This window comes from Zootoca vivipara, chromosome 6 (genome assembly GCF_965207765.1).
Source record: "Zootoca vivipara chromosome 6, rZooViv2.hap1.1, whole genome shotgun sequence".
Classification (NCBI taxonomy): Eukaryota; Metazoa; Chordata; class Lepidosauria; order Squamata; family Lacertidae; genus Zootoca; species Zootoca vivipara.
This window is the reverse complement of record NC_142589.1, coordinates 59046573-59062366: the sequence shown is the minus strand read 5'-3', so window position 1 is coordinate 59062366 and position 15794 is coordinate 59046573. Positions and strand designations below refer to the sequence as shown.

The following is a 15794-nucleotide window of genomic DNA, read 5'->3' as shown; positions in this document are numbered from 1 at the left end:
GATGGGAAAGGTGGGGTGGCGCAGCGCAGGCCAGCGAGCGAGCCCCCCCAGCTGCGACCCTATGGCGGCGACAGCAGCTCCCCCACCCTCAACGCCCCTCTCTTGGCAGGGGCAGTGAGGGAGAGCGGCTGTTGGGGGGCGCATTGTAAAGAAGGAAACAGCAGCCAATGCCCGGAGAGGGCAATGCACGCAGGGGGAGCGGAGAGCTGTGCCGCCCCCCAAGGCGGCTCCTTTCCTATTGCCTGGGGTGGGGGGGCAGCGAGGAAGGGTCGCTGCCGCTGGGCTACTCCTGCCGCTGGCAATCCGGCGCAAACTCCCCCCCCCCGCAGCTTCCTTGCAGCAGCTGCGGGCGCCGCCTTCAGGCGCCGCCCCCCGCCCCTCCTTTGCGGGTTTCTGCTGCTTTTGCCCGCCGAGGCTGAACTGGCTCCTGTCGGTGCACTTCCTCTCCCAGCCCAGGAGGAGTCTCAGTAGCAACTCCTAACTCGGGGGGTAGGTGGGGGTGCGGAGGGGGGGAAGGGGGCGATTCCCAGGTCGCTGTGCCGACGATTGCAGTGCAGCCTACCGGGAGGCAGAGCACGGCAGCGGCTGCAACCAATACAGGGAGCCACGTCTCCTTCGCTTGCCAGCCCAGCAGAACTCTTAGGCAGGAGAGGTTGCCACCCGGCAGGGCTTTCCATTGGGAGGCGCGAAGGCTTTAGTGGGTGGGGATTGGTGCAAATGTAGGCAGGGCAGGCTGAGAGGAGGAGCCGCCGCCGAGGAGCCGTGGCACCAGCAGCGTTTCCTCCCCCCCCCGTGTCAACAAGCGGGGCGCCTGCGCCGGGTATTTGCTTCCCTAGTCGCGCCCACGGTTTGGCCTTCTAGGGGGGGCAGATGCCCCCCTGCCCCATGCTGGGTACGCCCATGACTCACAGAGCTATAGTATAGTACAGAGTAGTTTAACAGTGGGTCCCTCTTCCCAGGGAACTCTTGCAACCACAGCTCACCCTTAAAAAACTGTAGTTTCCAGGATTCGTTGGAAGAAGCCACGACTGTTTAAAGTCTGGTGAAGCTTTAAACGTGTCGTGCAGATGGGGCTTAATAAAAGGTGATGGTGGGCTCAAATGCAAGGTAATGGAACATTCATGCTAAATTTGTAATAGGTACAAACTATTGATATCAGTTGGTGGGTACAAGACACCCTGAATCCCAGATCAGTCTAGTGTTAGAATGTAATTAAGGCTTATGTGTTAAAACTGTGTGTCAGACTCTCACGTGTTAGAATCTAATCAAGACCCATGTGTATTAAGCTGTATGTCCAGTGCCACTTTAATCCTGGGAAATCAATAAGAATTAAAAAAAAACTAATTAAGTCATGCTAAGTTCCTTTCATGTGGTAGCCTGGGGATGAGCCAATAAAGCAACATAAAATATCAAGGGCAGATCTCACCTGGAAATGAGTGGACTGCCTCACTTAATTGAGAATTAGTTTAAAAGACAATGCTAGTGTTTTAGGTTAGGTTTTAGGATTGGAGTTAGGAGCTATGCAACCGAATTAGTAAGCAGTGGCTGGAGAGTCAGAGAGCAACATTTGAGAGCAATGGTTGGGGTTGGCTTAAGTCCAAGGCTGTCTTAGCTATGGGAGAAGCCCAGAACCTCTTGGGGTGTTTATGCTGTGAATCCCTCCATTGTAGGCTCCGGTTGTATATACCGTGTTTCCCCTTTTTTAAGACACCGTCTTATAACTTTTTTCCCTCAAAAAAACACACAGTGGCTTATTTTCAGGGGGTGTCTTTTTTTAAAAAAAAAAGTGCTGGTACAACTGGGACCCACTGGCTCAGGATGCTCGGTGCTCTCTTCTGCACATTGCTGGGCGCGTTGTTGGCGCTGCCAGTTCCGAGCGCCTGCAGGGTGGGGTGGGGGTGGCAGTGCTTTAAACCCCCAACCCTGTAGAAAGCAATGGAAGTTATGGACTGTAACAATCCTTAAGAGGCGCAGGTCTTAAAAAACCCCTGGTATCACCCTTGAAGCACAGCCTTCCAAAGTCAGGGGGGAATAGGTCTGTTTAGACAAAGGAAAGGATCGGGGGTGATTCTGTGCCCTGGGACCCACAGAACTACTTTAAAAATCCCAACCTGGGGGGGGGGGTCAAATAGTGAAGCCCCATAGCCCTGTAGCAACAGAAGGCACATTCTGAAGCACCCGAGCTGTTCGGTTCCATAAAAAATCCAGGAATTGTAAAATTAACAACAATAATGGGGGGGCACTCTATCCAAAGAGTTAAGAAGGAATGGGAAAGTGTTGAGTTATATATGGAAAAATATGGAAAGGAAAGTTAGTTAAAGATAAAAAATAAATAATTATCGCAAGGGGAAAAATAACATCATAAAGGGTAATAATATTAAATATAAAATAGACAACACAACAGAAAAAGCAAGTATATGACTAAATGAGATCGCACAGGAGTGAGGGAAGTGGGGAGAGAGGGAGGGGGGTAAGGAATGGAAGGAGGCAATGGTTGGAGGAGGGTATAGGGGGATGAATTAAAGGAAAATTAAGACTGAGAAGCGCATGGTTTTTGTTTTTTAAAGATGCAAAGGCTTGCAATCAGCCAAAGTATAGAGCCCAACTTCTAGGAGACTGCGATCTACTTGCGGATTTATAAACTGGAGGTGATCTACCCCCGTTATATTGGTGTTCAGGTCAGAGTTGTTTTTAGAGAGAGGAAATATCCCATTTTTGAGGTTAAAGTAAAAGTTCCTGACCTTTTTTTTATAATGAGGAAATGCTGCTAAAACCCCGTTCTTCATTCCACGAAGGGGAGAGGGGGCGGGGCCGGGTGCTCAAAGACAAAAGAAATGGAAAAGGAGATAGCGATCAAATCCAGCCTCGCATTCATGCAGCCGTCGGGAGAGGCAGGGGCTGCAGCCGAGTGCTGCTTCACAAACAAACGGGGGAAAGTGCTTAGAACCCAGAGAATCCAGCTGAAAAACACGAAGCAGCAACAGCAATTGCACACACACCATCCCAAGCCAGCACAGTAACCAAGTCCCAAAAGCAAGAAAGGACTCAGCAAACACTGCTGCGGCCGGCGTTGCTGCTGCTGACTCGGGGAGCTCAGTGATCTCTTCCGCACAGCGCCTATCACTATGGCTTATTTTCGGGGTACGGTTTATATTTCTCAAATGCTTAGAAATGCTGCTATGGCTTATTTTATGACTACGCCTTAAAAAGGGGGAAACACGGTATGTGTAAATAAACCATATATCATAAAGACACCACAGTCTCCGCTGTGCCTCATTTCAAAAGGAAACACTGTCCCTGGGTAAGCACACCTTGAACCCCTGAAATCTCGCACTGCTGTGAAAATTGGAGGTGGCATGTAACAGTATGTTCCAGGCAGCTCAGGTTTTGCCAAGGTTCATTGCCAAGAAGCTGGCAATTTTACAAAGAATTGTAAAAGCTTAGGTTTTTCAAGGCCCTGAGGGAGGGAGTGAATTTTGTATAATTAATAAAATAATAAGCCTACATGTTGCACAGAAAGAGCTGGTAAACATCGGAACTGTGATGCTTTAGACTGCAGGCAGCAATCAGTTTGAAAGTTTCCTCAAGTAGAAAAATTCTCAGCCTGAAAAAGGCTATTGCAACAGAAAGAAATATTTAATGTACTGGTAGCCCTTTCCCTGGTGAGACCAACATGTAGACCAACACAGTAGCATAGTGTGTGTTGCCAGTGCCCAGGGCAAGGTTTCACCCCCTAGCCTCCTTGCGTGTGTTGCGCAGGAGGCAACAAGAGGACTTCGTTGTGCCCCTGAAGCATTATTAGGATAATAGAAAACTTTGGTAAGGTGGCAGGTTTTTAATTGAACACGTCAAAGGCGAAATTATTGACCAAAAATGTACCAATTCAAGAAAGGAAAGATTTAGAGGAAATATTTGGGTTGAAAATCTGCAATAAAGCAAAATACCTGGGCACCTGGATTTCTCCAAAGAATATCAATCTGTTTCAGGACAATAACCTGACAGCCTGGGAAGATATTTTTAAAAACCTCGACATTTGGAGCAGGCTAAATGTATTCTTTTCAGGAAGGATCTTGATTATAAAAATGAGTGTGCTTCCCAAATTATTATTTTTATTCCAATCAATTCCAATTCTGGGTGGGGCAGACCCCCTCAAGGAATGGCAACAACGTATATAAAAATTCATCTGGCACAGGAAAAGACCCCAAATTAAACACCAAATCTTAATTGATATTAAGGATAGAGGAGGCTTTTCCCTGCCAGATTTAGGTCTGTATTATGAGGCGGCCTGTCTCACCTGGCTAAAGGAGTGGAACACACTCAAAAACCCAGAACTGTTGGACTTGGAAGGGTATAATAACACGTACGGCTGGCATGCTTACCTGGGTTATGGGAAGGTCAGAGTTCATAGGAACTTTCTGAACCAGAAAATCCCTCTACCTGGTCTGGGAAAAATATAAGGACCTTCTTGAGCCAAAAGTGCCTTGGAAGAACACAAGTGGAAACTGGCCAGTTTACAAATCATTATTAAAAGAAGAAGAAAACCAGCTCAAAGTTAAAAACTTTTTAGAAATAAAAGATCAGGTGTTGGACTGGTTTCAATCTTATCAATTATTTGAAACTTTTAAAAAGGATTTGCGACGGAGATTTCCAATTTTGAATCCAATCTAGTAAACTCTGGACCAAAATCCTTTCTAAAACGTAGTGACTCCTCGTCGAGGAGGAGGTTAAATCAGCAATGATAAAATGAGCGTAAGACCTCGGCCACAACATAGAGATGAGTCAATGGGAACACCTTTGGAAAGTTAATTGGAAATTTACAACATGTTCTACGTTAAGGGAGAATCTCCAAAAGATGCTATACTGTATAGACGGTATTTAACCCCCTGTAAACACTCCAAAATGTATAAAAGTGTACCAAATACATGCTGGAGATGTGGAGAGCCGGGTGGAACTCTGTTCCACATGTGGTGGCTATGCAAAAAGATTAAAACCTTTTGGAATGATATATACATAGAGCTCAAAACAATGCTAAATATAACCTTCCTAAAACAAACCAGAAACATTTTTATTGGGTATAACAGGTCCAGATATTGTCAGGAAGATAAGAAAAGTCTTTCTGTATGCCACCACTGCCACAAGGTTGGCAGGAGCTGGGACCGAGCAATGGGAGCTCCCCTTAAAGAATAAGTGTTGCAACCTGAACTCGGTTGCAGCCTTTGAGTAATCTCTGTGAATAATCTAGGCTAAAGGGGAAAAATAGATATATATACACACACATGAATATTATTATTTTATTATTAATATATTGATAAGCTGAGGCAATAGGTTTATTAGAGTGGGGGGGAATAGAAAGGATGGGAAGTCAAGTTTATGTACCAGAAGCATTGTAGGAAGACTCATATTCTTTTGTTGGACTTTTGTTTTGACAAAATCGATTTATGTGAAATAAGGATGATATGTCTTCGATGTATTGATGTAATTATGGATAATAAAGTAATTAGTGGGTGGGGGGAAAAAGAGACTGGTAATGCGCATCCCCCGCTGGTAGTCTGAAGTGGCACATTCCACTCTCCTACCACATTCTGTTGCACAAGTTGACCCAGCCTAATAAAGCCGTTCTTGTGAATGTCCTTTCCTTTGATGTAACTCCTTCAGCAATTTAAAGTTTTCCCTTAGAGATAATCTTGCTTGGGAAAGCACAGTGAGGAAATAAATGTTAATTAACTAATCCAGAATGCGGCAGCTAGACTGGTGACAGTCTACATTGGCTCCCAGTATGTTTCAGAGCACAATTCAAAGTGTTGGTGCTGACCTTTAAAGCCCTAAACAGTCTCGGCCCAGTATACCTAAAGGAGTGTCTCCACCCCCATCATTCTGCCCGGACACTGAGGTCCAGCGCTGAGGGCCTTCTGGCAGTTACCTCACTGCGAGAAGTGAGGTTACAGGGAACCAGGCAGAGGGCCTTCTCGGTAGTGGCATCCGTCCTGTGGAACGCCCTCCCATCAGATGTCAGGGTAATAAATAACTACCTGACTTTTAGAAGACATCTGATGGCAACCCTGTATCGGGAAATCTTTACTGTCTAATGTTTTGCCCTTTTTTATGTGCTGTAAGCCGCCCAGACTGGCTGGGGAAACCCTGCCGGATGGATGGGGTATAAATAATGAAATTATTCTTATTCTTATTACAGTACTAGCATGTTTGGTAATACCAATTAATACCAAGTTATTCCCTGCAGTGCTGTCTTTGATCTTAAAGCAGGATAGATGGAGATAAGTCCCTGAACCAAAGCCTTCCCAGTAATGGCTGGGGAAGACTGGGATGACATACAGTATCGGCTTATCTGCTAGGAGGAGGCCTGGATTATTCTCTTGCCAACACTTGGTTGTGATATTGAGAAAGTGGCACATATAGATCAGGCTTTGCACCCTCCTCAGAGTCCTTTCAGAGGATGAAGCACAGAACCTCCCCACCTGAATGACTGCATAATGCAGCACAACCTCAAAACAGCTCAGCTTCCACATTTGACTGAAGACGAGGGAGCATGGAGCAAAGGTATTATTCCCCCACATTAAAACAACAAGGCAAGGAGAAAGCTAGAACATCAAGGAAGACAATCTTCTAGCCCAGCCCTCTTCCTCTTGTGCTAGTTTTCTACCTGCAGTGAGGTGGTATTTTTGTGTTTTTTACTTGGGGGATTCAAACTGAGCTCTGAGTTCAGAAGCAAGGGTTATATCACACCATCTGATTTCACCATCTGCTCTGTCATTTTGGCTCCTAGTGGTGTCACTCAGCAGAATGTGCTGTGGAAGGCTTCATAACTCTATGTATCCAGAAATAAAGGGAACAAGAATACCATATTCATATCCGACTCAGCTGGAACTGTGCAGGCCTAAGATACTTTATGGGAAGAGCCTCAAAACAGAATATACGTGAACCTGGGTACAATCTTCTCTTTCTCTCATTTACGCTCTCTCTCTCTCTCTCTCCTTGTTCCGTCTCTCATTTACTCTCTTGTTCCCCCTCTCTTCTTTCCCTTCTCATTTTCTCTCTCGTTCATTTGCTCATTTTCCCTCTGCTTCTCCCTCTTGTTCCCTTTGCCACACCATGCATTTAAAGCACACTCAGTGTACATTTAAAGCACATGACCAAAGAATCCAGGAAACTAGTTTGTTAAGGGTGCTGGGAATTGTAGCTTGGTAGGGGGAGCTACAGTTCCCAGGATTCTTGGGGGGAAGATATGTGATTTAAATTCCCTTTAACTGCATGGTGCAGATGTGACACAACCTGCCCTTTCTCTCCAGTCACGTGATCTTTTGTTGTGTTGTCATCCCTTATCTCTGAGACGCTTCACAACCTGGCATTCCAAAGGTTACACGGCTGCTTGTTCAATTGCTCCCATCAGCGCTTAACCCTGCTTCCAAGGGAATGAGGCTCCTCGGACAGGCTGTGAAAATTGGTTTGCTCTCTGGACCCTGCTCAGAGCCGGAGGGAGAGAAGCACATGGACCACAGCCTGACCCCCCAAAAATGCAGCATCTGGGATTGTGGGGTGGCAAATGTATGTGAACTGAGAAGCAGGTAGCAGTTTTACACATGCATGCCCCCCTGCAGGGGTGCAATTAGGAAATTTTAGAGTTTGGGGGTGGCTGCTGTTTAGATAGCAGTACAGGGTGTCCCTGTGTTCTGCATTACAGAGGACAGTGCTCAATTTGAAGGAGTCCTCTACTTGAAAGCCTTCCTGGTCCAAGTTTGGTTCAAAGATAAAGATTCTAAGAAGGGAGAGCAGGAGGGCCCTTGAAGATCCATAACTTGTTGGCACCTGGGCAGCAGAATGAGAAGATGCACACACAGTTCACCTGTAGGCCAGTGTCTTCCCCACTATGGTGTGATGTGCTGCATTTTGATTTAAACAACGTTTATGTTTTCCAGCCTTGCATCCATATCTATATACACACACACCGTATATTCCAACGTATAAGACGACTGGGCGTATAAGACGACCCCCGACTTTTGAGAATATTTTCCTGGGTTAAAAAGTAGTCTTATACGCAGGAATATACAGTATATAAGTTAACAACACATTCAAATGTTATGGAAGCCCATATCCTCTCCTCTCCTCTTTTTCTGCCACCACATCCAGTTGTCATGTGCTTTACTTCACCATGGAGCAAGCCAGGCCTGCTGCCTTGGTTTGGTGGGTGGGGGAACTCTTGTTCATTCTGCTCAGAGAGGTCCTGGATGTTTGCCCCAAAGCCCTGCCCAGGTGGCACCGCTCCTTCCCAATTCCCAAATGCCATGTGGAAGGGTCAGCGGCAAAACTGGGGTGACCACAAAACACAGTTTCTCTTATCAAGAGCAGAACAGGAAGTTTCAAACTGGATGAGGGACCACATGTTCAGATTCATGCATTTCATGGATTTGGAGTAGAGGGTGCTTGTGGTCCTTTCCAACTCTACAATTCGATAATCTCTTAATACATTTTTGGCAAGGTGCCTTATACTGAGTATTGTCTACACTGGCTGGCAGCAGCTCGCCAGAGTTTCAGGCAAGTCTCTTCCCATCTGTACCTGGATACATCAGGGATAGATCTGGGGACTTTCTGCTTGCAAAGCAAATGCTCTGCCACTGAGCTACGGTCCTTTCATCAATATTGTTTGGGAACACTCACTTGCTGAGGACACTTGGGCAACCGGTGGTGCTTAGGAGGTCCTTTGCCAGTAATGGCCTCTCAAGGGCCCTTTCCCAGCTGCTACGATGACTCTCAGACATAAGAGGATTGTAAAGGGCCACCTTTATCCACCAGGCAATAGGGCTGCCCAGGACACAGTGCACTGCCAGAATGAAAACAGATGACCCGTGTTGGATCACTTTCCACTAAGTAACTTCACAAAGATCATAATTATAAGTATCACCACAAGGCAGTCTAAAAGGACAGCTTAGTAGACTGCTGCCTTAATCCAGCCATGTGTGCAATGAACATGGAAGCAGATTTTTGCACACCTGCGCAAGATGGGGCACTGCATGTGTGCTTCTCTCATACCACATCTCTGGCTCTGCAGGCACATATGGTTAGAGAGAACAAGCAAGCAGGTTAAACCTCCTCCTTTTTGTCTCGCATGCACCTCCTTCGCAACCAACTGGTTGGACCATGGGGAATTTTGAAAGGGAGCTGCTGTTTGATGCATGCCTCACAGGTCCACTCTCCCCACTTACTTTTTGCTGGCTGGGACTGATGGGAATTGTAGTCCACAACATCAGGAGTGCACTAGGCTGGCAAAGGGTGGTCTACAGAGAGTCCTGAGAGCCAAAAAGGGATGCCTGAAAGAGGCACGTTTGACCTCTGGACCTGAGGTTCACTGCCTCTGGTGTAGATAATACAGAGATAGATATGCAGGTCGAAGGCAGCTTCCATTGTTCCTATGAATGCTCAACAAATACATTCTCTGGAAGCAATTCTTGTCTTAACAGTCTAGAGGCAAAGCCTGAACAAAGCTCTGAGATGGTGCCCATATATTTTAATGCACACTGTAATAACGGACTCTTGGGGCAGAATCATAAGGAAGTAAGCAAGCAAGCAGGGATTTGGGGCGCTTCCAGAAAACAAGTTTATTGATCATAATAAATAACAATCCCTTATACAACAACTGCAATATTAATAACTTCTATCCAGGTTGACACATGAAATGACTTATAAAACTACAAGTGAGGAACCCAAACTATATCTTTGTTCTTCCTGTGTGTGGCAATTATTCTGTCCGTGGTGTTTCTTCCTGCAGGCGACCACAGTGCCTGGAGGCAGTCAATTCATTTATGCATGGCAGTGGCCAGAGGAGGAATCACCGCAGGGAGAAGCACAGAGAGAAGAAACGCCATGGTGCATCTGCAGCAGCACATCTGGATGCCTTCATCTGCCCCAGCTGCAACAAAACATGTTTCTCCTGCATCAGTCTCTACAGCCACAGCAGGCGCTGCAACCATCCAACAGCTTGACCTCACCCCTAAAGGCACAATCCTCCATTATCTCCTGAGACAGACAAATGCTAGCATAATTCATTTTAAGGCACATTTCCCCCTGCTATATGCATTTACAATTTTAAACACTGGTTGTTTCAGAAAGTGTGAATTTTATGAATTTGGCTAAAAATGGAAACTTCACTGAATTTCTCCCCCACCCCTATCTACTACTCCCCGTTGGAGAATCTGCTTCTTTCTCCAAAGTCTTTTCACCCAGCCTGTTCCATCTCTCTCTCTCTCTCTGTTGAAAAGGTCCTTGTTAGGCAACACACAGTCTGAGGTGCCCTCTGCTGGCCTGAATGAAGCTCTGCATCCTGAACCCCATTCTATGAGTGCTTCCAGACAATTACTTGGCAAGATGTTTCCCTGCAGGTGAATCAGAATGAATGCTGAATAAGCAGAAGACACCGCCTAACCTCTCTGCAAACTCTGTGCCAACATATCAGGATGAGCGTTCAATAAATAGGTTGTCTCAAAGCAACTCAGCAGGTGATCAGATGCAAGGACAGATAGGGCTTGTTGTCCCTTTCACACAGGGTGGGGAACCTTTGGCCACTCAGATGGCATTGAATTCCAACTTCCACCAACCTCTCAGGTCCAGAGGTCAGGGATGGTGGGAATTGGAGTCCAATGAGAACTCTCACATAGCACACCTGGTCCATTACTTAAAGTAGTCCTGACTGCTCTAAAAGCCAAAAATCCATGATTCTCTGCATCCTGCACTTGGCAGGAATGGGCCAGTGGGCTTTTCCCATGACTGTGCCCAAGTTTTTTACTCTCTCCTTGCAGAAGCACACCCTGGGAAGTGAAGACCTTGTTTAAACAGGCCTTCTACCTGCTAGGATGGTTGATTGACCACTGTCGTCTTTTTATGGGGGTGTATTTACTGCTCTGTTTAATATTTGAATTGTGCTTTTGCTGGCTTCTGACAGTTGTCTTCTATTGTATTGAAATGTCCTGGTGTTACCCACCTTGAGTGCCTAGTGAAGAAAGCAGGGTGGAAAGCTAATTGAACAAACAGGTATCGAGAGGTATTGCACTTAATCATATTGATTTCACTCATTTGTTTGCTTGTAAGGAATTGTATATTTAAAAGTTGTGTATTAATACGGATGATGATAATATGCATTCTTGTAAATATAACTAGCTTAAAGAACTCCCTTGCAAAATTTGGCTAAGTGCAAATTTTGCAACATGGCTGTCTTTTGGTGCTTGTATTGTTTCGAAAAGTGCAAATTTAATAAATATGGATTTAAACAGGAACTGAATTTAAATCCTTATCTCTTTTTATAGCTCGTGGTTTATCTGAGAGAGCTGCTAAACCACACCCCACAGATTAAGATCAAGGCTGCGCAACAGAAGCGAAGTGGCTATACATTCGGCCACACATTCACACTAGGGCATGAACTAGCTTAGCATGTTATCCAAATCAGCCAGCTGCGCTGCTACCCTTCAGTCCCCCACATGGAGTTCTGCTCACTTCCTCCTCCTTCTTCCCAGCAGCACTTGTAGGGGGGGGAAATCCTTAGTTTAAAAGGGCACTCCTCCTGTGGTGACATCATGCTCCCTGTTGTCCTGGCAACATTCCCACTCCCATTTTACATAATCCAACACTGAAATCCTAAACCTGGCCTTTGTCTCTGCTTACCATCGCTGCATGGGAGGGGCTCACACTTCTCTGCTGGCACAAGGTAACTGTGTCAGTGGCCTATTGATTTCTCTCTTACTGCATGATGGTTCTTCTCCCCAGGTAGTTCCTGGCCAGGAATTCCTTCATTGGAGGTTTCTAAACCAGGCGTCCCCAAACTGCGGCCCTCCAGATGTTTTGGCCTACAACTCCCATGATCCCTAGCTAACAGGACCAGTGGTCGGGGAAGATGGGAATTGTAGTCCAAAACATCTGGAGGGCCATATGTCAAGGGATATTTGTCTGTGATTCCTGCATTGCAGGGGGTTGGACTAGATGACCCTTGGGGTGCATTCCAGCTCTACAATTATATGATTTGCTATCTGTGGTTGTCAATTTTCGGTGAGCCACTTTGCACACAATGTATTTGTGGGGAAAGCCATAAATAAATATAAAGTGATTATGACCAAGAAACAGAAACTGATTCAGCCTGCATTTACTAACTTTAGAAATTATTGGGTGGGTGGGAATCCGGGATCCAGGATTTTTAGGTGATCCTTGCCCCCTGCAAACCCATAACAGTATTCCTTAAAATACAGTGACTTCCTCTGCTTCAAAATACAGTACAGAAGTGTGCATGCACACGAAAGCTCATACCAAAATAAAAACTTAGTTGGTCTTTAAGGTGCTACTGAATGATTTTTTTTTATTTTGCTTCTACTCAGACCAACACGGCTACCTACCTGTAACTTCCTCTGCTTCAGTACTCCATTTCTTGGGTGTCAGATGCGACTCTACCTTTGGAGTCATCCCTCCCCCCAAAAAAGAAAAGAAAAAGATGTCACAACAATGCCAGCTCAGTAGAGCTGAGGAAGGAAGCTAGAAGCCGCAGCTCTTCTATATTTGGACATGTCTGTTTGAGGTCGCAGCAGCTGCGTTGCTTGGGTGAACACCAGCTCTTTAAGGCCAAGATGTGAAGCTAAGTTTGAATGTGAAACATCTTTTCATTGTCAAGGCCCAGCCCTGGAACATGTAATAAGGAAAAATATACTTTTATTTATTCTATTCCACTTTTGAGCACATGCAAAGCGCCCTTTGGATTCTAAATGCTAGCGATGTCTCAAGGGTCACCGGTTTCCCATCTTTGCATTATTATTTACTTATTAATTTATTTATTAGATTTATATCCCCCCCTTTTTCTCAAAGGATCCAGTTTAAGATAAAGTTAAAGCATTTAACTTCATTTAAAAACAATAAAACAGTGGAAGACAGGAGTGCCTGGCGTGCTATGGTCCATGGGGTCGCGAAGAGTCGGACACGACTAAACGACTAAACAACAACAACAATCAGATCACCCCTTAACCTTCTCTTCTCCAGGTTGTATGAGGAACCAACAAGCAAAGCCTGAACCACAATCACTTGACATAAGCAGCCTTTTAATGCTTGAAAAGGCCTGTTGAGCCTCAGCTGACCAGCAATTTTTTACGGGGGGGGGGGCTGTACAGTACTTTGTAAGGTTGGCAAGGGGAGCAGCAACAGCAGTGACATGGGGAGTTCATCACCACAGGCAAATCCGCCCCACCATGCTCAGTCCGCCCTCAGCCAGCCAACCGCAACCTAGCTGCCTTCCGACTTGCATCCTATCCAGGGGGTGGCCCTGCCTGTCAGCTTCCTGCTCCACCTCGGCCTCAGAGCCCCCTTTGTAAAACTCAGCAGGGGGAGGACAGGGACCAAAAAAACCCCCAACAACCGAGACTCAGCTGTCTCTGCCTGCCTTTGGCTTTGGCTCCACCTAGGGATGAGCAAATATGTCAACTTTGGTTTCTCAGTTTCTCCAGCCTTAACGTCACTTCTTCATGTTTCTGCACCATTGTGCAATCATTTAAAAAGACCTGGCGAAAATTCACCAGCACTCGAGTGCAACGTTGTTTTAATAGCACGTTTTTGTTTGCAATTTGCCTGATGTACACATTTCTGCAAAGCAATCTCCTCAAATGTAATACTTTTATTGGCGTTATCTTCCAGAGGAGGCTGGTCCATCGGGGTGCCCAGGACCCTGCCGTAGAAGGTTTTCTGTGTCCGCTCTCCTGCTGGGCCTTAACTTCATTCTGCCTTCCCATTTCCATTTCCAGGGGCTGGAAATTGCACTCTCCCCAGACTTGTTTCTCTTCAGCACCTGAAACCAGCCAACCTGCCCTTTTGAACTCCTAGCCAAGAGTCTCCAGGGCAGAAACGAAACACAGGAAGGCAGGAGCACAGGCAGGTGGCCATTGAGCCTTTGGCTGGGGTGGCTCATCCCTCTGAGGTGCCCCTTTTGCCTCCCCTGCCCCCCTCCCACCGCCTCCATTCCTGTCAGTCCAGGCAGGAGAATTCACCTAGCATGTGAGAGGAAGGAAGCATGTGGAGCCGGGGCTATGGCCGCCTATAGCCAATCACAACGCAGGCTGTGAGCACGTGCAGTGCCGCTTCTTACCTGAGGGGGCCACACATGCTGGCTTTCTCTTCTTCATTCTGCTGTTCCTGCCTTGGTTGGGGCCCTGAATTATTTTTTAGTGTTAAAATGTGCCCCCCCTTTTTTTAGGTCATGGGAATGGGGAGATGAATGGCACGTGCTCCCTGTCTTCTTCTTCATGGGGGTGATCTGGCCTGTTGTTATTGAAAGGAAGAAAGAAACGAGGGTGGGGGGACATGGGTGCCATTCCTAGTTGTGGTAAACAAAGGGTGACGGTGCTTTACAGTGAAAGTCTAACCTATTCAGAAGTCCTATTGAGTCCAGTGGGGCTTACTCAGTGATGAATAGCTGCTGGGTGGGAATCAGGACTGGATTTCAAAGAGTGGGAACCCATGCTTTAGACTAAAATTATTTCAACCCTTCCTCTCCTGCCTTGCTTTCCTCCTTGTCTGCCTCTTCTTGGAAGAATATAAATATTATTCTTAAAAATAATTATGCAAAGGCTGACTAGGGCAATTCAGCAATATTAGGAGAAATACTGCATTTTGCATATGCTCCATGGCTCTCTTAATGCATTAAAGCGCTGGTGTTAAAGGCATAGGAGCAGGGCTAGAAATAGGATACCGTGTTTCTCCGAAAATAAGCCACCGTCTTATATTAATTTTTCCTTTAAAAAAAACCAGACTACGGCTTAATTTCAGGGGATGTCTTATTTTTTTCCTCCTCCTCCTGCCACGGCTGGCATTGCTGCTGCGCCTATCACTATGTCTTATTTTCGGGGTATGGCTTATATTCCTTGCTTTAAAAATCCTGCTTTGGTTTATTTTATGACTACGTCTTAAAATAGGGGAAACAGGGTAGCAACCCTACTTGCTGTTGCTCAGCCCATCCCCTTCCTTAGCCTGTATAGATTTGCCCCTGGGCCTCTAAAACACAAGTGGGGAACCTCTGTGTTTCCTAGAGTCCTTGCCTAGTCACTCCTTTGACCTCTTTGGCAGCCAGTAAATATGCATTGTGTGTAATTGGGCCTTTGGCAGCAAAGCCTGAAACAATAGTTAAACAGCCAACTAATTTCCATCCGTCTCTCAAATCTGGCCCAGCTATCTTTATGAACTGCAGTACATTCCCTGGCCGTTCGTTATAAGGGTGGTGCTGTGACACAAGGAATGTCAGGCTGGTGAGTCCCTCTGCAAGATATTTAAGTGCTACATTTTAATAAAACTGCAGTGTTGTGTGTAAGTCACCTGGACTGTCTACCTGAGTCCCTGGTATGAGGGAAATTGGGATGGAGATTCTTATTCCCCTCCCTTTTGTTGTTGTTGTTTAGTCGTTTAGTCGTGTCCGACTCTTCGTGACCCCATGGACCAGAGCACGCCAGGCACTTCTGTCTTCCACTGCCTCCCGCAGTTTGGTCAAACTCATGTCCGTAGCTTCGAGAACACTGTCCAACCCTTTTTTTTAGGTAAGCCTTTTTTCATGATTCCAAACTTGCCTCCCCTCCCCCGATTCAAAACTGGGAGCAAGCAGGCTAGAGAGAGATGTTTATTTCTATTACGATATTCCTTTTTTATTATTATTACGTTTATATTCAACCTTTCCTCAAAGGCTCTGGAGGTGGCACTCATGGTTCTCCTTTCTCCCATGCTATCCTCACCTTTGAGGTAGGTTTGGCTGAGTGAGTGGCTCAAGGTCACACAGC

General features: G+C 46.0%; 2 long non-coding RNA genes across 3 annotated transcripts in view; one reads left to right on the top strand and one right to left on the bottom strand.

Moving 5' to 3' along the window:
• LOC118087900 (uncharacterized) overlaps positions 1-11277 on the top strand; it is a 35470-nt gene extending 24193 nt beyond the window's left edge. For both annotated transcript variants that reach the window (XR_009557747.2, XR_004692876.3), the window contains exon 4: positions 9779-11277. This is a non-coding gene — a long non-coding RNA (uncharacterized LOC118087900). The remainder of the gene's footprint in view (positions 1-9778) is intronic.
• Positions 9591-15741, bottom strand: LOC148685361 (uncharacterized). The gene is made up of 2 exons (XR_015950332.1): positions 12387-15741; positions 9591-9919 (listed from the first exon to the last, which is right to left on the bottom strand). It is a non-coding gene; the product is annotated as an uncharacterized LOC148685361 (long non-coding RNA).
• Positions 15742-15794: the final 53 nt, after the last annotated feature.